General features: G+C 51.7%; 1 protein-coding gene across 1 annotated transcript in view; it reads right to left on the reverse strand.

Annotated features, from left to right (window-relative positions):
- The window catches only part of LOC308067845 (immunoglobulin superfamily containing leucine-rich repeat protein-like), a 142,327-nt gene that overhangs the window by 60,297 nt on the left and 55,546 nt on the right, over window positions 1-26,484 (reverse strand). The gene's annotated exons all lie outside the window — the stretch shown is intronic.

Genomic DNA, 26,484 nt, shown 5'->3' on the forward strand with positions numbered 1-26,484 from the left:
GACGGGCTGCGGGGCGCTGGCTGCCCGCCCAGTGCAGCCGCTGGCGTAAAAACCCGAAATGTCGGGGGTTACACTTTTTTTCACCCTGGCACTCTGCACACCTTCGACGTTTGGGTTGAATTCTGCAGGTTTTGGTGTTGTACAATGGCCTCGGAACAGTGTTTGGGCTCGTGGAAAGCATCGGAGGGGAGGGGGGGGGCAATGCCATGCGACCCTGCCCCGCGTCCCTGCTCGGAAGGACCCTGTTCTTCCCCAAAGGGACCCAAATTCACACCAGTGACTGTCCCACCGGAGGCCTGATACCAGGGTGAGGGCCTGGACAAGCACCTTCACTCCCTCACGAAAGCTTTCGGCAGGTTTCAAAGGGGAAACTGCCAAAAAAATGGAGCTTCCCCCCAGAATTTGTCTGTTGATGACAATTTGGGGTTTTTTCCCTTGCTTTTGTATACCAAACGAGGACGGATCCTGCACAAAAGGTTTTAAGCCCCAGGGAGGAATTAAAACCAAAGACTGATTGGTAACTCAGGGCTGGAAATATTAAACAGAAAGGTGGGGTGGGGGGTGGGGGCGAGGAGCACATCTGGGGGGGGGCAACCCTGCTGCTGGCTGGAGCCAGCCCATGTGAACCCTGAACCCATCACCATGCTGGGGCCATCGCCCTGGCTCGCTCCTCCACATCACCGCATGAAGAGCCTGGGCAAACTGAGCCCCAGGGCCTCGTCCTCCACAGGGACGCCCAACACCCCCCGCCCCAGCCTTGTTACAGCCCCGTGACCCCAGCCTGGCATCCACAGGGGGATATTTCAAGGCAGAGATGAAGCTGGGAAAAAGCATCCCAGCATCCTTCCCTCCATCTGCCACCCTGGGGAAACTGAGGCAGCACCCCGAAAGCTGGAGTGGGCAGCCCAGTCCCTGCCACCCCCCTGTCCCCAGAGCTGCCCTTGTGCTGCCTGGCACTTTCCTGTTGCTTTAAGTCCTGGCCGTAGGGCCGTGTGTTTTCCACGTGTAGATTTTTCCTTTTCTCCTTCCCCCCCCGCCCTCCTGCTGCGTTTGTTCCCAGCCCCAAAGCTGGGGATGAAGCCAGGATGAGGCCAGGGGCCAAGGCCAGCCTGACCACAGGGGATCCTTGCACCAGGCTTTTCCAGAGGTCCTGAATCCCCTGCGTGGGACCCCCCAGTTCCCTGCATCCCCCAATATTTCTTTGCTTTTCCTTGCTCCCCCTGCTCCCGCCCGCGCTCCTCCCTTCTCCCCGCAGGGACTGGAAATACCAGAGTTGATGTAATAGGCAGTGCGGCTGGCCAGGAAGGAAAGCCTGGCCTAACCTCCTCCTCCACAGCCCCACGGCTGCCTGGCCTGAGTGGGGACAGGGACATGAGGGGGCTGGCCGCTGGTCACTCCCCTCTGCATCGCTCCAGCCCACCAGGCAGCCGGGATCTGGGGGAGCGATAGGACTTGGTGGGACATAGGGACACACACGCAGCAGGCACAGGGTTACCCCCACACCGGTGTGAGGCAGGAGGGGACTGGAGGGATGATGGGGGGGTCCCTATAGGTTTGGTTCATGAGTGGGGGTCCTGCATGGCTCCGCACCCCATCCCGCTCGCCAGGCCATGAGATGCCACCTGGATGTGGTGTCCGAGGGGACAGGCTACCAGCCCCATAACCCTTAACGGGGAGGGTTGGGGACATGCAGGGTCCCACCCTGCATCCCCACGCAGGTTCAGCATCCCCAGAGAGGATGCAAGAAGGGGGTGGCCAGAGGGCATCTGCCTCAAAGCAGGACCCTGAGCCACCAAGGTGTGACAGGAGGGACTATGTCCTGCTGTACCGGGGGTCCCACCCCCACTAGATGGTGCCAGCAGCCCACGCTTCCCGTGCCACCGCACCTGGGGTGACAGCGGCGAGGAACAGCCAGCCCTGCAGTGGCTGCTCCCACTCTAGTCCCACAGAAACCCCTTCCCGAGGTGGGGTGGGAGAAGGGGGCAAAGGTGCTGGACTCCCGGAACCATTTTCTCCCCCTTTCTTTTTATAAGGATCCCGCAGGAGTGTATGTGGGTGCCGGCATCCAGCACCAGAGCTGGCAGCATCGTGGGGTGGCTCCCAAAAAGAGAACGAGGCAAAGCCACGGTGCTGGGGAAACTGAGGCAGCGCTGACCTGGGGCAAGCCCCCAGCACAGCTTCAGTGCCTGCATCCCTCCCCGCCAGGCTCAAACCCCCAATTTCAAGTTAATCCTTCAGTCTGTTCATCCTGCTTTCCCTTTGCAGAAATAATTACCAATAAGGTGAATTCGTTTAATTCCCAAGTGACTAAAAAGTCATTTAGCAACTTAATTACTTGAAGACTAGTTTTGTCTTACTATTATTTTTAGGCCATTTGGGATAACCAGTCACGTGAGTAATTGGGTGTCACAATGTATTAACAGGGACAAATGGTCACCATGGGGCATGGTGGCACAGAGGCTCCTCTGGCTCTATCCATGTCAAACTCACCCAAAAGCTCACTCCCAGAATTTTCCTGCCTCCTTTTTAATACGTATTTTTTAGGACTGACTTGATTTTTCAATACAGCCAGGTGAAGGAAAGCACGGGGGAGAAGAAGGGGGATTTACCTGAACTTGAATCTCCACTTTCTTGTGCCAAACCAGGTTGTTTCGAGGAACAGCAGACTTCTCCCACAATCAATTTCTAACAACTTATAGCAAAAATCCCTCTTTTCCCCAGTTCTCACCATACCAAGGACCACCAAGCCCCAGGAGCAAGGTCAGCATCCCCCATCTCTTCAACCCCTGTGCTACATGGTTGAGTGGATGGGACCGAGGCCTCCCAGCTAAGCTGGTGACAGGACAAGGACAGCCACATCTCCCTGCTAGAGCCGGTCTCTTGCTGTTAACATTTCCTCAAAATCAGCCAAACTGAGAGGTGCTACACCCTCACTGGACAAGGAAACCTGCTTGTGCTGCTGCTGCAGAGGAATCACCTCTTTTCCCTGTGACCTTACGGCTTTGCTCTCCCCAGGCAAAAAAAAAAGGGGGGTGAGGGAATTAAAAAATAATCAAAATTAAAAGGAAATAGTCAAAATGTTTGTTCTCTGTGCCCCTTTGGTCACTGAGAAAGCTGGGAGGGGAGGCAGCCGTGAGACCTTGCATGCTATGAGTGTGCCAGGTCTCAGCTATCCTTCAGGATGGACCGCAGGGGAGCTGGGATGTCTCCTGCTCCATTCCTTCATCCCTGTGCCTGTGGTGGTGGCCCTGCTGTTACCTCCTTCCTGCCCTGGGCTGTTGGGAAGGTAAACTGAGGCACAAGGGACTTTCCCCTGGCCAGCACAGGGTACACTCACACTGGGACCTGAGCAAATCCCACCTGGCATTTTGGCATCCATCGGCAGACAAAGGAGCTGGCAGTCAAGGAAACCTGGTGTGCATCCTCCTCCACGTAAGTCATGCAAACTCTCCAGCCAGAGCCAGAGCTTTCAGCAGGGGAACGTTGTTTGAAACTTCATTTATCCATTGACCTAAATGGAAGACACTTTATTACTTTTATTTCTGCATCTCTGTTGAAACACTCACCAGCTGGGTGTAAACAAGCCCTTAACGTCTCCTCTGCCAGCTGCCGACAGCCATGGTGGTCAGCTGCCACAACCAATGCCTTCAAAATCCCCTGTTCAACCATCTGCTTCTTAATTTTAAGCGTGGGGTAATTTCCAAGCCAGGGAAAGGTGGATTTGTCATCTCAGCCACAGCCATTGAAACTGCCAAACCCTGCTGCCCCACAAAACCCCCCCCAAGCCTTTATTCCTGGTTTCCCAGGGTGTGGAGAGCATGAAGCGATGCTGTATATCTTCCAGCAGTTAGTGGCAGAGGGATTTTTTGGATAGTCTTGTCCTTAAAAGCCTTTTTCCTCTGTGAATTTGTCTGGCAATGATATTCCGTGGGAAGGAGCTCCAAAGCTGAACGAGGGTTGTGCAAGCTCTTTCATTCCTAGAGCTGGTCTTGAGGCAAGAAGGCATGAAAAGAGGGGAGGAAAAAATCTGATTTGGGGCAATAAAATTAAAAATCAAGCTTGGAGTGAGGTGGCTTCTCTCCTTTTTTCTCCCCAACCTGGAAATCACCACAAATAACACAAAATTCAAGAACAATTCCATGGACAAACCTATGGAATGGAGCAGGGAGGTCCCAGCCCTGCCACCACCTTCCCTGGGCTCGGCCAGCTCCTTCCCCACCCCACGGCTGACCCAGGGATGGCTGGGGAGGGTCTGCAAGGGGTGGTGGTCCTTCCCCAAACACGTGTTCCCACACACACACACACACACACACACACACACACACGTCCCGTGTTCTTAATTAACTTGCTTCTGATTGCATCCCTGTTTGTGTGCTGGCCTCATCAGAGATGCCAGCAAAGTTCTTCAATAACGTCACCCCTGGGCTTTTATAGCCAAGCACAGCTTGGGATGTGAATCCAGGGGGGTTTCCTTTCCAAAAGGATGAGAAACCCCCCGTCCCCAGGAGATGCTGTCCCTCAGCATCGAGCCCGCAGGGGCATCTACAGGCAGACGGAGCTGGCAGGATCTGCGGCTTCACCCAAATTCCTGGCTCCCAGCCCTACCCATGCTGAGCATCGCATCCAGAGTGGCAGGGTTTTGGCCAGCTAGTGGAGGAGGAGAAATACAGCTTCTGCAACTTGTCTTGGTAGCTCAGATTGGCCTTTAGTGTAGGACCAGCCACAAGGGACATTAAAGGTGACCGAGAGAAGCATTCTTTTAATCCGCATGGCTGCCTGCTCCCAGCACACTTGCAGGAGTGCCTGTGTTTTGCTGGAGGTTTTCTCAGCTCTTGTAAATTGAATAAAGTTGCCATCACCCTAATCTCAGCAGTTCTGCATGAGGAACATTCCCTCCCTTATCTCCCCCTAAACTCCTGCCTCGGGTTTCCAGGCCATTTGGATTGCTTTAATGCTTTACAACACAACCTGGCTCTTAGCTAAGCTGGGGAAATCCGTCACATTCCTCGAGGTGAAACTAAAGTCCATGAAGCTTTCCACCATCACAAACCTTCCCAAAGGGCATCTCCTCCGATCTCCTGAGCCTGGCCACCACCACAGTCCCCAAGTGCAAGCCAGCCCTTGCTGGGGGATAACACTTACCCCCAGACAGGGAGGATGGAGTGGACATCTCTAGGGGCATCACCCTCAGCAGCTCGGGGCTCCTTTTCCAGCCTTCCTGTGCTCCCACAGTTGCAGCCGGGTTGGATTTGTGGGCAGTGGAGATCTTCACCCAGGAGCCCAGGGAGAGATGTGCTCTGCACAGGGTGGGCAGAGGCTCCGAAGTATCCATTAGCTGCTGGGAAAAAAAAAAAAAAAAGGCGTTAAAGTTTTCTTTGGGAAGTAGGGAGGGGTTTTCTCTGGTGTATTCCCACTGGGAGGCATGGAAGCAGCCATGGGTGCACGGTTGGGTCTGACCGGGCTGCCTGCACCCGGCCGCGCAGGGGAGGCACCCCAGTCACAGCCAGCTAGCAAAGTCCTGCAGGAGGCTTGGTACCTTCATAGCATTGCTCTTTTGATTTCCGCAAGGTAAAACCAAACGTTTCCCCCACCCCCATTCCCCTCCACCAAGGCACCGGAATCATTAATCACAACCAGCATTGCAGCACCCAGGGACTGAACACTCCCAGCCAGCCCTCCCCGGCCCTGTTACCCCCAGCAGCCAAATAACACCTGAAAATAACACAAACACACTATTCCCATGGGTAGATTATATTTTTTAAATTATTGTTAAATGTTAATGCAAGCATCGAGGGTTTCCCTGACCAGAAGAGGTGACCCCAGGTGGCTCAGCTGTCCCAGCATCAGCAGATGGCAGCCTCGGCAGCCTAAAAACCACCCACCCTTGTCTCGCATCCCTGCAGCATCGGCTGGGGGGGTCTCAGTATCCCCCCTGGGCGTCTTACCCCCTCCAAGGGGTCCCAGTACCGCCCCCCCCCCCCCCCCCCCCCGCGGTTCCAGCCTGGCACACATGCAGGGTACCCTGCAGGCTTCACTCATGGATGGCAGGAGATGGAATTAATTAGGAAGGCAGAGTGGATAATAACATGTTTTTTAAAGCATGTTGTTTGCAGCAGACTTCTCTGGAGTGGGTTATTTATAGGATGTGTCTATAACCTAAATAAAGCAGCTGAATTTTGCCATGCTGCTCCGGGGGATGATGCTGGCTGGGTCCCGAGGGGGTGCAGACCCTCCCACTGATGCTCCCCAGGCACCCCCAGCCCCTCCGTGGGTGCAGTAGCATGTTTCAAAGCAAGTCACCAGCTTGAGGACCCTGAGCATCTCCCTCTCAGCAGTAACACTGGTGAAATGAGCCGGTTTAACCAGCAGACCCTCGTTAGGGTACTGTGGCCCCCTGTGCCTCATCCCCCCCCTTGGAACCCTGAGGAGGAGGATGCAATGCTCACTGCAGGCTGGACCAGCTGCTTCACTGTGGCTTCATCCCAGCCCTGGGCTGCTGCAAACAGGGAGCAGGAGCCAGAGCCATATCCTGAGCAGGGCAGAGACAGGGCAAAGCTGTCCCACAGCCCCAGTGGTCCCAGCCACAGCCCAGATGGGAACTGGGGCAGTCTCAGACACCTCAGCCCCAGCTCACCCCAAGGGACCCTTGCATCATCTGGCAGGGATGCTACAGCCACATCCCCACACCAGGAGCAATGAACCTCCTGCCACAACCCTCTTTGGGGTGGTGGTGCCACCTCCTTCTTCTTCTTCCTCCTCCTCCTCCCCCTTTATTCCTTCTGGCTGCCCTCAGGTTTTAATATGTCCCCCAGGTTTAACCCATCGCTGCCCTCCTGCCTGCATCTGCCCTGGCTCCCTTGGGCAGGCTGGGACAGCGGTGGCAGCTGCCACCAGCAGATGATTGTCCCTAAACCTTGCCAGAAGGGCACATGCTTGCAATGGGCTCCCCCAAAACTCTCATTTAATTCACCAGACACAGTCAATAGTGGGGTTGTGACCATGCTCCCCTGTGCCTCAGTTTCCCCCCTTGCCTGGGAGAGGCTCCAAACCACCAGTGGGAAGCTTGAGCTGATGGCAGGGAGGATAAATAAACCCCAACATGTCCCTTGTCTTTCCTACAGCTGCTTTAAAAGGAGAAACACCACCCACAGCTGTGACAAATGTCTTTGTCTGGCTCACAAGTGGAATAGCTAACACCCAAAGAGCGGTGGCTGCTTATGTTCTGGAGTGGTAGGTGTATAAATATATAGTGAATAAAATGAATAGTTTTGTTTGTTCTGCTCTTATCTAATTTAATAGCTTCTGGGTGAGCAATTACTCTCTGTAACAAGAGCAAATAAGCAGCATTAGCGTAATTGGTTGAATATTACCTTGCTTTATGCTATATAATGCAACATTAGGACCTTAGCACTTACACTTAAAAGAAGGTTTTCTGCTCCAGTCAAGGCTGGAGAGATGCTCGGTGTGGGTTAGCCCTGTTTTCACCCCCAAACCCCCAAACCCAGCTCCTTTTTGCCATTTCTGGCTAGGAAGAACTGCTTGCTTTCCTTGCTATTTGCTGCAGAAGGTCTGCAGCATGAAATCTCTCCTGGAGGAAGGGATGAGAGATCTTGGTACGGGTCTGGATGCATCTCACCATGATGCTCATCCTCTCCCTCCACCAAAACATGACTGAAGCTGGCCTGGGCAGCCTGAAAACCTCAGCCCTGCTTGTGGCTGGGTTTAAAAGAGAAGGAAAAAAAAATATCTGTCAGGAAAGCAAGAGAAATCAGCCCATCATCCTGGGCTGGACCAACTATGTACACAGGTTTAAATGGTCATTAATGCATCTCTTCTCGCTTGAAATCATATCTGGGTTAATGTCCTCGCCCGCACGCTCCATGATGGACATCTCCATTAGGAGCAATTGAGAAAGTGACAAGAACTGTCTGGGGAAAAAAAGAGAAATTGGCTTTTGGGTTGGGAAGAGGTGGAAATTTCATATAAATCTGCTTATTTGCTTTGTTGCTGATGAGTAAATGGAAGCAGCAGCTCTGGATCCAGGTGTGTGCCTAGAAGGAATTGGGACATGGTAGCTAAAAAACCCAAATCAGAACAGTTTTGGGATTTTGCTGGAGTGAGAACAAGCACCGTATATTCTCCAACAACCCCAAATGCTTCTCCCCACACCCCTCAGGAGCTGCCACATCTCTGCCCCATGGAGGAGGTGTTCATCCCTGGGAAGCAGAAGTAAAGCCCAATTCTTCCAGGTGCCCCTGTTCCCCTTTGAAAAAGTCCCAGCAGCTCCCAGTCTTTCCAGTTGCTTCACTGGTCTTGGAAGAAGGAACTGGAAAGCTGAAGGGCTCTTGTTCTGGCTGCGCCTCAGTTTCCCTCCCTGTGGGAAAGAAAGAGGGAGGAAAAGTGGACATGTAGACACCTTGAGTTTACCCAGAAGGACAGGGATGTAGCATCCATCCTGTCCCTTTGTCCACACACCACCTCTGGGTGCGGAGCACCCTCAGCCACTCTCATCTCATCTTATCCCATCATCTCAGCTCATTTCACCTCAGCATCCCATCCCATCCCACCCCACCCCAGGGACCCACTTCCCTGTGCAGGGATGGGCTGAGCCTGGCTGCATGCCTGGTGTCACCCCTGGAGAGAAGGAACCAAGACAATCTCTGTGCCCCCGAGCCAGCCTTGCCCCTCATCAAGGAGGCAGCAGCCAGCTGGGGGAAATAAAACAGAGGATGAGAAGGAGCTGGGAAGGCTGGTTTAACCCCATCAATGTCCATCTGCAGGAAGGGTGGCTTGTCCCCAGGTCCTGCGGCAAGAGAGAGATCGCTTGTAAGCAGATATATTGGTCTGCTAAGGGCAGTGTGGAGTGAACTGGTGCAAACTGGTCCCCAGCAGCATTTGACACAGCCCTGAAGATGCAGAGCTCAAGTGTGAGCAGTTAGTTGCTGGAGCGAGGTGTTGGATATCTCTCAGGTGCAAAGAAACATGAAGCTGTGGCTCCTGTTACCTGCACTGGGAGCAGGTGGGGTGGCTCAAAGAAAGCCATCACCCCCCACCTCTCCAAAAAAACCCTGCACCTCACAAAAAGGCCTTTTGCAGGCAAAACACTTGTCCCCATTAAACGTTTAGCAGGGTTATCTCCCAGCTGGTACAAGGCTGATTATCAATACACTTTAATTTATCCTGCAAAAGCCGCCTCATGCCGTGAAGCCACACGTCCGCCCGTGCCACGGCATCTAAACCTGGCCCAGAATAGCATCAAGCCCAAATCGGCTCACACTAATTGACTAACCTTGTTAATCTTACCAAGAAAAAAAACACAAACCAGCCTAGTAGGTTGGAGAATTCCTGCTGCAAGCCCAAAGCCAGCTTCATTTCGATAAAAGCAATTTATACTCTGCTAAATACCCAGAAGCATCCAATGAGGTGGGCAGAAAGAGGTTTGAAACAGCCAGAACGGTGAGGTGGGGTTTGCTGGGTGGGATGCTGTGGGCATAGCCAGGTTGATGCAGCTCCATCATGGACTAGATGGATGCAGAAATCACTTCATTCAAGATAAGAAATGCAAGATTTGCAGAGAGAGGGGTGGGGGTAGCTGAAGAATGGATACAACAGGGGAAAACACATAATCCAGAGCAAGAAAGTGAGGTTTCAGGTATGGAGCACGTGCTTCAGCAGCAAACTTCTGGCAAGGAGATGGGTCATGAGCACCCCACACCTGGGATAATGCTTCTACAAACAGAGAGCTTCCCCTTCGGTGCTGTGTTTGTCTGGATGCTGAGGTTCCACAATGGTGCCAAATCACCCCAAAACGTGGCCAGCACCTCATTACCCACGTGGCAGAGCCCACCATCTCTTGGGGCTTTCCCAGAGCAACCTGTCTGCCCCGTCTCATGCTGGAGCAAAGCACCATCATGACCTTCTCCACCCACAAACCCCATCCACCCCACCCTGCTCCTTCCCCTCCATCCCACCTCAGCTGTGGGTGCTTCCCCCGCCACGGCATGTGGGCTCCTCACCGCTGCCACCCCAGAGAAATCAAGGCAGCTATTTTCTCCATCGCTGCACGAACACAGTCAATCACTTGCAGCACATGAACATTAAAATGCCTCTCAGCGCTGGAGAAAAACCTGCTGCCAAGATGTTTTTGATCTCCCCCAACAAGTTCCCAGCTCCAGCTGAGGTTTTGCTCCTCTCCAAGCACAGCGATGCCTCCCCTTGCATCTGCCCATGCCAGGAGGCTGCACAGGGTGGGACAGCAAGCACAGGCACAGGGAGAACCCAAACCAACCCAGTGCCACCCTGGAGAGTCTCAGGTCAGGGCTTGGGCCATTGAGATGGATCAGCATCCTTCTCAGGAATCAGATGAGAAAGGACCAGCAGCCTCCATCCCTCCTGCCCAGCGCAGAGGGAATTTGCTTCCGCAGCAGAAAAAAAGCCACCAAACACCAGCCCCACCTCTACAGAGCAGGTCCCACTACCATCTCCAGTGGGTTCCACCTTCCCACCCTCCTGGTGAAACCAGAGGCAGCACTGCCCAGGGAAAAGCAACCTCTTGAGCCCAGTACAGGAGCTGAAGCATGGTCCAGGGAAGGGCAATTCCCCAGGGACTCATTTGCCCAAGCCTCAGCCTGGGGTGACATCCCCCATGATGGAACTGCTGCTGCTGTTCCCTCCCTCCTCACCAGCATCCTGGCGGGGGGGGGGGGGGGGGGGAAGAAAAACAACCCCAAAACCAAATCCCGCTGCATGCAATGTGCTTTGAAATGGGAAGGAAAGAGGAGGAGGAGAAAGTGAAGCAGTGAGTCTTGGGAAGCATAATCTTGTTAAAAATCTCAGCAGGGATGCAGTGTAATTAATCCTAACAAATTCATTGCGGAATGATCCCTCGGTCAGTTTGGCATAAATTGGGAGCTGGCTTCTATGGCGTCATCACGAGGAGGTAGAGGTACCTCTGGGTACTTTACAGCAAGTGAAGCAGGATGAATCCTTCCCTTTCTGCTGCTGCTGGGGCTACTCTCACTGCCGAAGAGGTGGCTGCTTGCTCAGAAGGGTTTTTGCCAGGTTATCAGGTGGCAACAGGGACAGGGACCCTGCGGGCTCCTGCGTACCCAAATCCCTCCAAACGGAGATGGGGAGTGGGATGGGGATGCTCAAGCGGGCACAGCCAGCCCTCCTCCTCTGCAATTACATTTAGGAAAACAAGGCTAGGATCTTCCCAGGTTTTAGCGGCAGAGTGAAATGAATTGAGTAAATAAATACATGTCGATTTGCTCTGGATTTCTGCAGGAATAGCCTTTTGTCCCTCATTTTGCAGAGGCACCGTCACAAACTAAGCCAGCACTGACATGACTGCACTGCTCGACATCCCCCACCTCCTCTCACCCTCAGCAGAAGCAATGGATACCCTCTGTCAGACAATTTTTGCCCTAATAAATGCCCCATCCATCTAAAATAAGAAGCATTAAAAATCTCTCCTGTTTCAGCTGGAAAACAATGTTTGGCTTAAAATATACAGGGATAAATGTGCTTTGATGTCTCATGAAGACAGAGAGGGACGTCTGTGCTTCGTCATCATGTGCTGTCTTGTAAGATGTCCCAGGCCAACGAAATAATAAAGAAACACCCTCAACTTGCTGGAGCCAGGGAACCACTGCTTTTAGCATTCTGTTCAGCCCTGGACCGGGATGTTGGGTTTTGGGTATCACCGGCACCCCAACGCCCTTGTACTACCCTTCCCAGCGTGGGAGGGCTTTCCTCCCCAGAGGCTTTCCCAGCTTTCTTCTCCTCCTCCCCACCTCGCCTTATCTCCTAAACGAAGTATGTCAGGCAGCATTAGCTCATCCTTCCCCTGATCCCTGCCCAGGGAGCATCCCTTGCAAAACAAATAGCTCCGTGTCAGCAGAAGTGTCTGGAGTGATAAAAGCCATTCAGTGGCGGCAGGCAGCTCCGTATGACCAACCACTGGACACTCCCAAACTTATTAGGACCTTGAGTATATCGGCAGGTTTTCTGCCTCACCTGCCAGCCTGGCTGAGGATGAATGAATTCCTCACTAGCTGAAGTCTCTTGCTTCTTCTTTAACCCTCATGGAGATTTACATTTCTTCAGGCTTTCATCTTTCTGGGGAGATGACAAAGTCCGATGCTTCCTTGTTCCACAGCAAGGTGCACGGTGGCTGCTTGCCTCAGTTTCCCCCTCTGTACAAAAAAAAAAAAAATAATTGGTAATTTTTAGCAGTTTTGAATCTGTTTATCTGTTCCCCACATCCTTGGTGCTGGCATGACATGCTTGACTGCAAGAAGACAGAAAAAGCAGGAGGGTCCTGGGAGATGCTGCCCAGCATCGTGTAGGGTGAGGTACCTGGATGGCTTCAAGCCAGGGGGCTGACACGTGGGCAGCACGCGGAGCTCCCCTCTGAGACAAGCATCTCCCTCTGAGGCATCAGGCACGGTTCAGCACATCACCATGCTCTGTTTCAGGAGCAATTTTCCTCCCTGTGCTTGTTTAGTTTGTTGTGAACTTGTCTGGTGATGGGGAAGGTCAGCCCATCCAGCTCTTTGCAATGTGAAGCAGAAGGGCTTCCCTCCCACCACCACATTTTTCCCTCCCCCCTCCCCCCCCCCCCCCCCCTCCTGCCACTCACTGTCAGGATGTTGTTCCTGCTCCTGTTCTCCCATGGGACCTGCTCCCATATCACCAAGGCCACAAGCATGTAGGATTTTTATTTTGGTAGGGCTTCCCCAACAGGACAGCCTGGGGGGGCAGGTGGGAGAGGGGCACGGAGGGAGTTAACATCAGGGGAAGCCCGCAGGCAAAATCTCCAAACCCGGATAACTAGACCCTCAAATATGATGGGTTAAACTCCCTGATAAGCTACAGAATAAAGCAGCAAACCAAATTCCTTTATGTTCCTTCTGAAAAGACCCCAAATTTATCCCCTGCATTATGGTTGAGGGTCTTGCAGACCTGGGACAGACCACAATGGTCGGAGGGACACACATAACACCCATGCACACAGGTAGGTTTGGGCAACCCATGTTTTGGTTTTGATGTTTGCCTCCCCCTGCCAAAGAAAAAAAAAAAAAAACCAAAAAAGCAATTTATGGTTCAGGGACCTCCTGAGTCATGGGTGCCTCTGAAGAGGTGGTCCCCAAGCAGCCAGAGGATAATGAGAACAAACACATGCCACATGGGCTTCACCAAGACAGAAAGAGTCTGTGCAAATATTAATTTGAGATAATCAAAGCTACCAGGAAGTGGGGCCAAAGGATGAGCTGCAAGGAGAAAGACCTTTCTCCTTCCCATGGACCAGGAGCTGCTGATACGTGGGGCTGGCTGGATTGATGCAGGGTGCTTGGGGTGCCTGGACAGATGGATGCAGGATGCTTGGGGTGCCTGGACAAATGGATGCAGGATGCTTGGAGTGTCTGGACAGTTGGATGCAGGATGCTCAGGGTACCTGGGCAGACAGATGCAGGATGCTCAAGTTGCCTGGGCAGATGCAGGACAGGTAGGGGTGACCAAGGATGGGATCTTAACACACACTCACCTCTCACAGCCTCCAGATATTGTCAAAGGAGTTGAACATTTGCTGGAAGGAGAAGCAAAAGCAGGGGACCAATGAATGAATAACTTGAAGGCCTTTTCCTTCTGAAGATGAGAAAAGCAAACCCTAGGGCAGAGACAACGCTATATTTTAAGGGCAAACAGGAGCAGCTGAGAGCCATGGAGATGGGAGGTAAAAGCCAATGTGGCCAGCGAAAATCAGGCTGTTAAACCTGGAGGAGAAGGAACATTTTCCACCCAAGCAGCATAAGGACTGTCCCATGGCAGGACAGCTCGGGAGAGCTCTACAGCTGCAGCTTCGTCTCCTTCTTCATGCAGCTCACAGGGTAAAGGAGATAAATTCAGAGGAGTGAGTGTAAAGGGCTAAGGGTTTCCAGAGTCTTGCCATGGAGCCATCTCAGGACAGCCAAGACACATAACCCCTGCTCGGTGGCCTTGACCCATGCCCTCAGCATATTTAGCAGGTTTAGGTGACACCAATTGCTGTGCAAATATTTAAATCCTTTGCTGGCCCCCTCCCTAAATGCTGCTGCTGGATAAGAACATATGGGGGCGTTTCCCGCTGGATCTGTGGAGGTGCTGACAGGTTTGGGACTCACCCAGGTGTTTTGCAAAGCTGGGATCCGTAAATCCAACCAAAGTCTTCAGCATGATGAAGCTCTTCCCCATACCTATGTTCATCACACACCTGTGCTTCTGGTGGACAGGGAAAGCAGGAACCCAGGGCAGGGAAAGCTCCTGTGGCCCAGCTTGTCCATAGCCATAAAGGCCCCATAAGAGAGGATTCAGCCCCTTTTTACCAAAATTCCATCCCCTACAGGAATCAGCACTGCCTGGGCAAGGTGGATGAAGGCCACCCCAAAGTGATGCTCACGGAGAGGTGGCCGGGAGGAGGGACCTGGCCTGGGGGGGTGGGGGGTGGCAGCAAAGGTGAGCTGGAGGCTGTAGGTGGCTGTTTCACCCACAGTGGGAGGACATCAGGCCAGGAGCAGTGATGGACTTTCACCACCTGGTCTGTTTGATCCAAGGAAAAAGCACCCAGAAACTTACTGTTTCCTGGAGGAAGAACTGGAAGAGCCAATAGAGCCCATGATCCCTCTTGACCAGGAGATGGAAGAGCAGGAACATCTCACTAAAGCCTTCCTGGTACACTGCCAATGGAGGGGTCATCCAGACACGCTTGATATACCAGGGGGCAGAGATGAGATTGGCACCACTGGATACCAACGGGAAAGGTCCTCGCTGAAAAAGCCCCTTGGGGCCACGTGGGACATGCTGCCCCCCTGCCTGCTCTCCGTCCTCTGCATTGCACACACAGCTCAGCAAAAAGGTCTTCTCCAGCTGCTGCTTCTCCACCACACTTCGGCCTCATCTCATGTATAGTCTCTGCAGGTCCAAGCCCGGAGGGAGAGACATCCACCCACGCTGGACATTTGGAGTGGGGTGTTCATACCAGGCTGTTCACACCATCACATCCTGCACACATAAATACCTTGGGGAAAAAACTTCATGGGCAAAACAAGCCTGAGAGAGGGCAAAGCTAATTTCCTTACCTGGAGGACTCAAGGGGGCTCCAAGACAGCTTTCCTACCCTGATTTTGACCACAGTTTTCCTCCTGATCCAGGAGTCCCACCATTCCTGCTGCCCCGAGTTTTGCCTGCACTCTTGCCTACATCCACAAGAAGTTTTAGCTCTGAGCAATGTGTGTAACCTCCAGCAGCTCTCTAAGCAGTCCACACAGAAGGTTGGAGAGTGATTCCTTCTTCACCCAGCCATGGGAAAGAAAGGGAGCAGAGAGATGTATCTGGCTGAAGGTGTGACAATTTTTCTAAGATCTTCTCCAGCTGGATGCAGCACCTTTCATTTCTAAAGCAACTTTGTCACAGCAAGGCACTTGGAAGAAAAAAACCCAAACCTTACCTTCTTGCTTTGGCTGGGTTGATTTATGCAGGTTACATTGATTTGTAACATAAATTTTGCAAGATCATTTAATATTCCTTTTGTTGTACAACTTGGAGAAGCCTAAATGGGAATCTGAATATAATAACACTTTCCACTGAAGTAAGATCCTTTCATCCACCAAAAAAAAAATGGACCCAGAGGTTCTTCCTTGGCTCCCAGCTTTGCTCTAATGACATCTCTATATCCTGTCTTTCTATATATAATTCCCTCTCTCTGGGTCACTCGACCCATTGCTGCAAAGCTGATGGCTCCAGGCGATGCAGTAGCAGGTGCCAGATCCAGCAGTCAAACGCTGCAGCTCACGGTGAGAAAAATGGTAGAAAAATTCCATAAACTGGAGAGGCTGTGGGGATTTTGAGGTGTTCAGAAACATAATGACGTGATGGGGCTGGGGCAGCCAGGGCGTAGCACAGGTGGTTGCCATCCCTCCCTCTGTCACCACCATGGGGCAAAGACACTCAGCCTGTTATCTCAGCTGGGTAAAAATCCAGCATAGATAGCCACAGTCCTGCTGCAGCTGATGAAGACGAGGGAGGGTTTCATCGCAGCCTCCTCCCCAAGCCCCAGCCCACAATTTCAAAAGCATCTTAAGGTGATGCAAGATCTTCGCATGGTCTTTGGTGGCATTGACCCCATCCCTCCCGCAAGGACTAGTTGCCAGCCAGATTAGGGATCTGATCAGGCTTGCAGCTAGCTCTGTGCACATCTGCAGGGTTAGTTATCCTGCAGGGAGCTGGACACTGACATTCAAGTCACCGTAACCTCACTGGGGACCCCACGTTCCCCTCCCCACTGCCATCAGAACTTACCAATGAAGCTGTGGACATAGGAGAAACCCCTGTGCTGTGTCTCCAGAAGCAGTTGGATCTTGTCGTACATCTTGTACAGCCTCTCCTAATTCTGCCTGCTAGGAGGGGCATGGCTGAAAAACTACCCCAGGGTTTGGATCAGAATGGGATATTTTATTATTTTACCCCAGTTTGGATCCAGAGGGCTGTGCGGGATCGGGGAACGGGCTGGCAGACAGATGTAACTCCACGTACTGTCAACCACAAGCATCTCACGAACTTCCCAGTGAGACATTTCCACACCTGTGGCTGCGTGAAGGATGCCAGAACCTGGGGATGACAACCTGGCACCTCAGGCACCCCATCCATGCCCCCAGGGGTGGCTTTGTGGCCATTGTCTGCTCTTGTGGCCCAACAGACCCTTGTGAAGGTGGCAATGTCCCAAACCATGCTACTTGGACAAGCAGTTTCAGGGTTTCCTGCTAAAGCAGCCCCAGTTTACAAGCTCATTAAAACCTAAACAGCTCAGCAGAAGATCCCAGATTTAGTCATTCCCAGATGCACTGGGGCTCCCTGGTGTCAGGAGAAGGGAGAGGGCTCAGGGGATGCTGCAGGGGCACGGATGGCAGCTACACCCCCTTGTATGGGGGGGATGCCTGGCACTTTTGCAAGATCAACCACATGTCATGACCCCTCTTGGACCACACAACTCCATTTCCAAGGAGGCAGAGGCATCCTCTCCCTCACCTCCCCATCCCTGGGTCCCAGAGCTGTAGGTCTGTACACCAGCTGGACAGATTCTGAGAAGTCACTCGGCCAAAAAGCACTGTCCCCAGCCTCCACGCCACCACCAAGCCAGCCCTGAACACCCCAGCTGCTTCCTAGACTCTGCTTTTAATCCCAGACAGGAAAATTTCTCACTACCAGCCCAGCAAGAGGGAAGCAGATTGTTTTCGCAGCTTTCTGCAAGTGTGACAAGGTGTCTGGGTTCATCTCGGAGCTCTTCCCGACTGCTTTCAGAGGAATGAAAAGCTGTTTTTAGAGGCTTAAGAAAAGGAGGGAATTAAAAAAAAAAGGTGTTTCACTGTAAGAATCAATTCTCCCTCACTGGGCAAAGCTGACTAATTTGTAAACTGTGAGAAAAGAATAAAAAGAAGCCAGCGAGCAGGAAACGCCAGATGAGGATAAGTGCAGAGCATCTCTAGGCAAAGGGATGCCGGTTCCTCAAGGACTTAGCCTCCTAGAAAAACAGGGAGGAAAAAGTAAACTTTCTGTGGTGGTTTCCCCTTCAGATGGCACCTAGGTGGGCCTCCCAGTGAGGTTGGGGGACCCCCTGGAGCCATCCTCTCTGCTGTGCAGCTTGCTTACCCTGTCGATGGGTACCTTCTTGGCTCTCTACAAGCAAGAGGAGAGTAGTGCCAGCCAGGGAAGGGTAGCAAAGGCTCCCCTGGCTCAACACTATCCTAAAGGTCATAAACTGCATCAGCAACCTGCTTGGCTCCAGCACAGCTCCTATTGATCATGTACCCCAACTCCCTTGGTGGGAAAATGCAGCCCCAAGCCTACATCACTCCATTTAATTCCAGTCCAAGCCCACTTTTAGAGGATAAAAGGCAAGTGCAGTGTGGGTTAGCATCACTAATTAGAAACAACCAGAGAGGAGGAATTAAGGAGATGAAAACCAGGGGTGGAAATGGTATTGGAATCTGAAATTTCTGCATCCAGCAGAAGAAACACTTAATGACACGACTCCTGGGGTCCAAAGGCAGGTCCTGAAGGAGGGGCTGTGCAGACCGCAAGGCATGGGAACACCACCGATGCTGCTGCCCAGCTCTCTGAAGGGAAGGGGAGCAGGGAAATTCGCTTTTTCTTAAACCCAGCACCAAACCAAAGGGAAGCAAGAGTGAATTTGTGCTCCCTGTGCTTCTGCTCCCTCCTTACAAAAGAGTGGGCTTCAGCAGAAGTATGGCCATCCTGGGAACAGACAGACCATGTCACCATCACCAGCACCCACGTAGCAGTTCTGCCACCTTGGGGCTATGGGACTGGAGAAATGGTGCAGAAAACCCGGGCTGGCTCTGGGTGAGCCAGGTCAAGGTGTATTCCCAAACCAGGAGACCTAAACTGGAACATGCCCCAGGTCCTGAGCGATGCCAGCTCAGCCAGTGCTTATTGAGGCACAAGTCCAAGACGACTGAGCTTTCAGATCCTGTCTCCGAAACACCTTTATGGCTTCTTTCAATCACCCTGTGTACATACAGTTGGACTTTCACCTCCCAGAGAAATCCCCTGGGCTGGAAACAGCATCTGAGGAGAGTTATGAAGAGGTATGGTGTAGGCTTGCCCGGTTTTTACTCCTCTCCAAGTGGAGTAACAGACAGGGACCAGGAGAGCTGCCCAGATCTGGGGAGGCCCATGTACCAGCAGGGAGAAAAAGGAGAGTCTGAGCTGAGGGATGTTGGTTTGGGAGGAGGCACTCTGCAGTGATGCTGATGCATCACCCACTTATAAGAGGAGAAGAGGGGAGGGGATCACATGCCTGCGGGGCAGAGATGTGCTGATGGATGCTGTGAGGTCACAGGGACAGGAGTTTGCTGAGATACGAGGTCACGCGGCATTTTCAGCCAGCATCTCCTCTCCAATCCGAATCTGAGCCCCTCGGCAAAGAGCTAAAGGTGCCCAAGTCATTTAGCATCTCTTGGGTTTGCTGATGACCCATTTACAATGGCTTTGGTAGATCTCAGTCTACATCCCATGTATAATGTGATTACAAGGCTGTATAATTGCTGCATAATTGTCCTTCTTCCTGAGGCTGGTGCACCCTGGGGTTCCAGCTTCTCAATCTTAATTAAAAAGAATAAATCTTAATCAATCTCAATCGTAATTTCAGAGCCGGGAGGGGTGGGGGGGGGTGGGGGCAGGGGGAGCGTCCCCCAGCATACAACCAACCTTTGGGATGAAAGGGGAACATGAACCCATGTGCAGAAATCAACCTGACAAAGGTCTCAGAGGTGCCATGCCCCATCATTAGGGGTCTAATTGAGGACTCTCTTCAACAGTGCTTTAACTCCTCAGTGGCTGCTCATTTGGCAGAGCAAAGCCTCAGGAAGATCCACCTCCCAGCTACAGAGCATTTCCAAGCAGCCCTGGTATCCTCTTCCCTGCATTTTACAGGGAAGGAAAGCAGGGCATAAGCAGAGCTGCCTGCCATCCTCCAACTACTGGGAGGCAGGATGGAGCAGATCAGCTTCTTCATGTCCTTGAATCAAAGGGAGTGATGCCACATCTCATTTTTCTCAACAGAAGTTTGCAACAGGAGCTTGAGACTCCCAGTTCCCCTTTCACCCATCTACTGACAGCCCTTTTGGTTGCAGCAATGCACTGACCTGTGGGGCCAGGTCCTGCCTGCCAAGCAAGAAGCCACGTTAGTGACGGGGCAGAGCTAATAAAGGCTTGCCAGGATGTGGCTGTCAAGGTGCTGGGACCCAGGGAACCCGGGGATGAGGAGAAAGGGCTTTCCAAGAGAAGGGTTTTCCAGGGCAGGAATCTGGTAAGAACTGCTGAAGGGGAAGGTAGGAGTGAAGGCAGAATTTAAGGACAGTGTGATGGGGAGGAAGCCACCCCAAAGGCTTTGCAGATGCCTGCTGAACATGAGCTGCCCCATGCAGAGAGCCTGCTCCTGGAAACAAAGCCTGTGCCTTGGCCTCATACCTGCTGAAGCGGTGGGTCAGACATCCCGATGATGGCTGGGGTAGTTGAACAAAAAAACAGGGAGAAAACAAACAGGAACTAGGGTAAGGGAAGCAAAAAGGAAAAGGAAAACAACTAAAAAGGCAGATAGACGTAGTTAGGGTCTGTCTCACTCCTCCAGTGCAGACCCTGGGTACGTGGTGGGAGCCTGCAATGCCCGGCTGGCTCAGCTGCAGACAGCTGTAAATCAACCTGTCAGCCCCCGTTATTGCAAGCGAACCACCAGTCACCTGAGAAACACAGCTGCTAACAGCCAGGAGGGCATGAGAGAGATGCTCGGGCAAGTACCGCTCAGGGGAAGGTGTGCCCGCAGCCCCCACCGCGCTCCTGCATCCTCCTATCCAGGGCCAGGAAAGCGGCACCATTAGCCCTGATGCTTTGAGAGGAAAGCCACCCAGAGAGCAGGGTTTGCACTTGGAGGGCTGTCATGGTGTTAGATGATGCAGCACACAAAAGAAGAGAGGTCTAGATACGCAGAAATGTTCTCTCAGAACTGTCTCATCGAGGAGTAACTGGGCCAGCTCTCATCTCCTGTATTAACTACTTTGCCTTCGCTTCTGTCTGAGACCAGCAAGGATCTGCCCCACTTGGTGTCCAGGGAAACCTCAGTAAGCTGCAAAAGGGCTAAGACAGAGTGAAATGAGAGGAAAAGAAAAAGAGATCCCAAGAAGCTTTGGAAAGAGCTGATAGAGGAGGAGAACTCAGCTAATTACATCCTCAGAAACCTCGCTGCTTCCAAATGAATTTTTAATGAAAAAAATAATTCTCTTTTACAGTTATTTAACATAGAAAGGAAAATCTCTGGAGATTGCCACACCATCCCCCAATATCTACTGCATCTGGGCATCTCAAGACTACATGGACCGGTGAACTAGAGCTGTTTCCAGACAGATCCTGACCTTGGGAGGCAGGACCAGAAATTAATCCAGTCTCACACAGACCGAGAAAATGCTCTTTAAAGTAGAGGCAGGGAGATGGGAACTCACCGGGGTTGGGTGGCGATGACAGCCCTGGAAGGAGACTTCCTACAGAGGCCCCACTTGGAGGCTGAAGTAGAGTTTTCTATTTAGCACAGAATGCACCTCAGTTCCCCAGGGCTCTGAAAGCAGCGATAAAGTCCTGCCTAGGACAGGACTGCAGGAAGGTAGATGGTGCCACAAACTGAGAGCAGCCAGTACCCCAAAACACCTCCTCCATCCCTCAGGGGAACCCCCAGGATGGACTTCATCTCCACACCCATGTCACGCACTGGCATGGCATGGAGAGGGGCATTAAGCATCACAGTACATGGCTTCTGCCTCCCTGCAGCCTGCCCTCACGGTCTGACCTCCCCCTCTGAACCAGTGCTTTATTCCGAGGACAGGGTACCACAGCTGGGGTCTCAGCATTGCAGTTCAGCTCCTTCCCAAGCCCTGAGCGAGGTCTGCCTGGAGCCAGACGAGGAGATAATCCCTCATGAGCCATAAGCCATGAAAAACTTTGCTCGCCTTTGGAGATAAAGCGAAAACTGAGTGTAGATACAGTGAGCAAACCCCACTGTGATTGGTTCAAAAAGGTGGAAAGAAATTCTAAAACTCCAGCTTCAAGAGGGAATCATTCCACACCATTTCAAAACAGCTGGACCCATCATCACCGGGTCCTGGCTGAGATGCTGCTCCTCTGTGTTAATGCAATGGACCTGAATGATGGGTTGTGCAAATAAATCCTGTCTTTGTTTTAAAACTTCTTTCAGCTGATGTCTTCTGCTTCTCACCTTGTGAAGAAGAGCAATCATTCCCTGCCGCTCAGGTTTTTATAGACCTCTGTCACCAACCCCATCCGTCATCCCTTCCCTGTGCCGATGAGAGCTGGCTTATTTAAGCTTTCCTCACACATAAGCAGTTCCACCCTGCTGGTCTCCCTCACACCCCTCACAACTGCTGCCTAAGGGGCTCCGACTCCCCCACAGCAGCTAGGAGCCATGAGACACACCTGAGAGGGGTGCAGGCACTGTGGTACACCTGGGTGGAACCTCTAAAAATAAAAATGTGATTCTTTCCACCTTAACCATCTCACGTCCACTTAAGACCACTTTCAAGCAGCATTCAGACCCATGATCTGGAAGCCTGATGTCCTAAATTGTGTGTCTGCAGTCACTGAGAGGAGTCACTCCTAACTACTCTGCCTGGTGAGTTCAGCTCAGCCGTTGTGCCCTCTGGTCTTCTGGTTCCCAGCAGCCATAAAATTTTAAGGGGAAAAAAAAAACATTAATAAGAATTTCTAAGGGATTTCCAAGAAGCTCTTGTCTCCTTCTTGAGTGGGTCAAAGGTGGACCCTCAGAAACGAGCAGGGAAAGGAGGGGAGCTGTTCTTTGACCGAGCCAAGATCTCACTAAGCAAGATAGTCTTGAAAGACACTGAAGGCAGGGGAACTTTGTGAGGCAGAACAGGGCAGTGGGATGGAGGAGCCCCTTTGGGCAGCAAAGCCACCATCAGGCAAACAGCTGTTTAGCTTCTCTGACAGCATCTTCCAATGACCCATTCATCTTTTATGGATGGAGGGCTGTAAACTCTCCCTCTCTGTCCCCAGTTTTGTTCTTAAAAACTGTTCCATCAAAGAGATCTATGAAAGGCTCCGCTCCCAGCTGACAAGCTATCTATTTAAAGTTTATATGCCCGGGAACATTCACAAAGACTTATTAATGGGAAACTGCTGAAGGGAGCAAGCCCACATGCAGCCACTACACAAATATGTCTCCATTATCATTTAATGCTCCCCAGCCTGGAGAAGCAGCACGTTCTCACTTCTCATCCCATCCTCTCCCTGCTTCAGTAATTGGGACTCATTCCCCACCAGCAAGAGCAGGTAGCTCCGAGGGTCTGACAGAGTGGGACCACATGGCACATGGAGGTCCACCTCACCGAGAGGGTGAAGCTGGACACAACCTGCCCCAGTGTCCCAGCTGCAACGACAAGAAGGAGCCTTCTCTAGGAGGTGCCTGCAGTGGATGGCTGCCATTGAGGACTGCATCTCCATCATGGACCACGGTGCTTCAGTCTGTGTGGAAGGAGAGTGACGGCCATGGGAATGACAAAGTCACATCTCCTGGGGATCAAAGCAGCAGGCAAGTTTAAGATAAGACAAGATGAAACCATCTCCAACACATGCGGACAACTTGGAGTATTATAACCCTTTCTGCCGAGATCCCAGAAGACATATGGGGGGTCTGGGTGGAGAAGGAGGTTTGGGGTAGAAAGGGCTGGGGGCTTGCAGAGCCAGAGGCTCCCTGCTGCCCCAGGAGGCTGCTGCAGGGCGTCCTGCACCTCAAGGTCAAGGCCCACGGGGAAAGTCCAGGCACCTTGCTGCCATTGTGTGGCATGGGGAAGAAGAAAGCAGCAGAAAGGTTGAGTTGTGGCCCGTGCCTCCTCTCAGGGCTGCTTGCTGAGCTAATCACAAAGAAATGCCCTTGCTCTGGCAGCTCCACAAACCTAGAGAGGGTCCTTTCACCCTTTCTGAGCACTTGCTGCCTGGGGAAGACCACCTTCTCCAACACTGGCTTCATTCAAGCTAGGAAAAGAAAGAAATGAAATAAAAGTGTCCTTCCCAACCAACCCATATCAGCTAAGAAATGTGATTGCATTCATGTATGCGTGCCCTGGGTGGTGTTTTCCTCCAGGCATGCTGAGAAGCAGAGCATGACCTTGGCTTCTTGAAATCAAAGATTTATCAGCAAACGCCTGCAAAGCTCATCAAACCAGGCAAGGAGCGGAGCAGAGATGAATGGACAATAAGGGCATCACTCTTTCCTCTTCCCAACGCACATGTAAATAAATACAGGGTTTCCAGCCAGGCGATGACATATCAAATGTGGCTGATCCAAGGTAATTGCTTGTGCTTTTTCTGGCTTAAGATTTCCAGCCTTGGGGTTTTCCACCTGGAAGAAATGCCCCGCTCTTTTGATAAATACCTCTGGCCATGCAGCTGGTGTTTAGTTTGACAAGAAGACAAACCAATAAAAGTCTTGAAATGAGGAGCTAAAAAATGGATATTAAGCATGAGAAGAATTCCTTTGTGGTGAAGGATGGAAAATCCTGGGGCTGTGAAGCCCAGGTTGCTGAGACTGATGGAGATAGAGCAACGTATGTTGGAGAGGGTCAGTAGGGAGCTGCCGGTCCCCCTATCTCTGACCACGACCTTATGCTGAGCTCCCTCCACAGACCAACATCACCAAGAACATTTCACCCTGACATCTCCATCACTCCTGCTTGCTGCAGGCTCTTCATTCCTGCATCACCCATGACCATTTCCAAGATGGTCCAAATGCCCCCATGCCTATCTCCAAGCACCTGGTAGATGTTCTGAAGCAATGAGGCAGCAGAGACCGGAATTTCTGCTCTTATCCTTATTCAGACTTGCACCGCTGCTCTGAGCATCTCCATCTCAGAGGATGGAGCCACACACCTCTCCTGGCAGCAAGAGAGATGCTTTTGTAGGCAGACAAAAGCTCTGCTATAGGCAGGCAGTGCCCAAGGTGGTGCTTAAACCCATCTCTAAGCCTGTGAAGAGGCTATATAAATGGACAGCAATGCCAAACCTCCTTCTTCCCCCGCAGCCAGGTGGTAAAGGCCATCACAGCTAGAGAAAGGCATTCCCCAATGCCCACAAATCCAACTAATGCAGCAGCCTCACGTATTGATCACCTGATGTGGCCAAATTAAGCAGCTGCTGGGAATTCCCACTTAAATTTACAGATGCTGCTTTGCGGCACATGGATTTTTGTGAGGACACAAAGGATGTCATTTTTGTTATCATTCCATTTGTTCATGATATTACTTCTTTTTAGAGGTCCAATAAATTTTTAAAAAAGCACTTTTATTGAGCCATTTCCTAATGAACAACGCTGCCAACTGGCTTCTTGAAAGAAGTCAAGGTAATATTGACACTTTATGTCAATGTAGTAAAAAGCAAAATAATGTTGTTAACTCCTCAAAGCTCACAGGTCCTAACCTGCGTGGAAATGCCTTGAGAAACAAAGAATAGATCTACCATAAATATATTATCATGAGGCACTTAATACTGCATACCGGCACCTTCTATGGAGCCCAGGCTTGGATTTCGGTGGGAATTAGCCTTATATATAAGATCAGCCCAGCATTTACTGCAAGGTTCCCCATCTATTGGGAAAGGTTTCTGCTGTCTCAGGCTCTGTGGACAGGTTGGGTGTTGTGTTGGGGCATCTCAGCCTGGAGGTCACTACAGGGAGAAGGGATCAGTGCTGGTTCTCACCTAAAGGCAACCTGAAGAAGCAAGCAGGCCTGGAGAAGGAGGGCCAGATTTCATGAGGACCAAAGGAAGAGATGCAAAATGGGGTCAGGCATAGCAAGCGCGGATCAAAAACCAGCAGGAGAGAGTGGAAAAGGAGAGTCAGAGAGGCAGACAGCCTTCCAATTTCGTTGCTTCACCTTGCAGCATCGCCGACAGACAGCCCATCTGGCTCAGCCCCCGGCGACGGGGCTGGGAGAAGATGCTCCAGTCCAGAAAAGCAGTCAGGGACTGGGAATAGACAAGAACAACTGTCCTCAGTTCGGCTTACGAGCTCAAAAATAGCCACCCACTGCAATTAAATCATTGGCAGGTTATTCACCAACATTGCAAGCCCAGCACAGACTCCTCGTTTGGAGGTTTCAGTCATTGGAAATAAGGTTTGTTCGGGGTGAGCTGGAAAATTACAGGGGGCAAGGAGACAAATCACACTGAGATCACCTATCCTGTTGTTTGCTCGGAGTGAATTACACTGGTTTAAATTCAGACATGAGGTTATACCCAGGACATATTTCCTAGATAAATAAGCCACTAGCCTTTTCTACTTGTAACCAGGCAACATGCAGACATGTGGGTGTAGGACGCCAATGAATGTTTATATTGGGTATTATAACCTTTATTTACTGTTGGACCGTCTCTATTCTCTCATTCTGAAGAAGAAAGGAAGGTTTATTGCCAAGCTGAGTGGATATGGACTCCTGCCTTATAGTCAAGCCCTACATGGGGGGGAAAAAAAAAAAAAAGGTATTAGACCTCCATCCTTCCCCAAGCATCAGAACAAGGGTCCTGCCACAGCTCCTGGCATGGGGAGCAGCTCTTTAAACATTTAATATGCTAAAAATCAGCAGCAAGTGAGATGGAAAAATAAAAAAAAAACACCCCGAGCAGCTTAATTTTCAGCCTTTAGAGACACAGAGCCATTAAACTTTCATGTCCACCCTTCACCGCCTCCCTGCCTGGCCCCGATCTGCTTTAGCAAACACACGGTCCCAAGGACCGGGGCCTGCTTTAAGGTGAGGGACGTAAGGTAAGGCACCAGCACCTGGACACGGGATACTGAAACACAGCATCCTCAGCGAAAGGTGGTTTCTAGGGTTAGTCTGTCCAGGATGACTT

This window comes from Falco punctatus, assembly GCF_963210335.1.
Source record: "Falco punctatus genome assembly, chromosome: 7".
Classification (NCBI taxonomy): Eukaryota; Metazoa; Chordata; class Aves; order Falconiformes; family Falconidae; genus Falco; species Falco punctatus.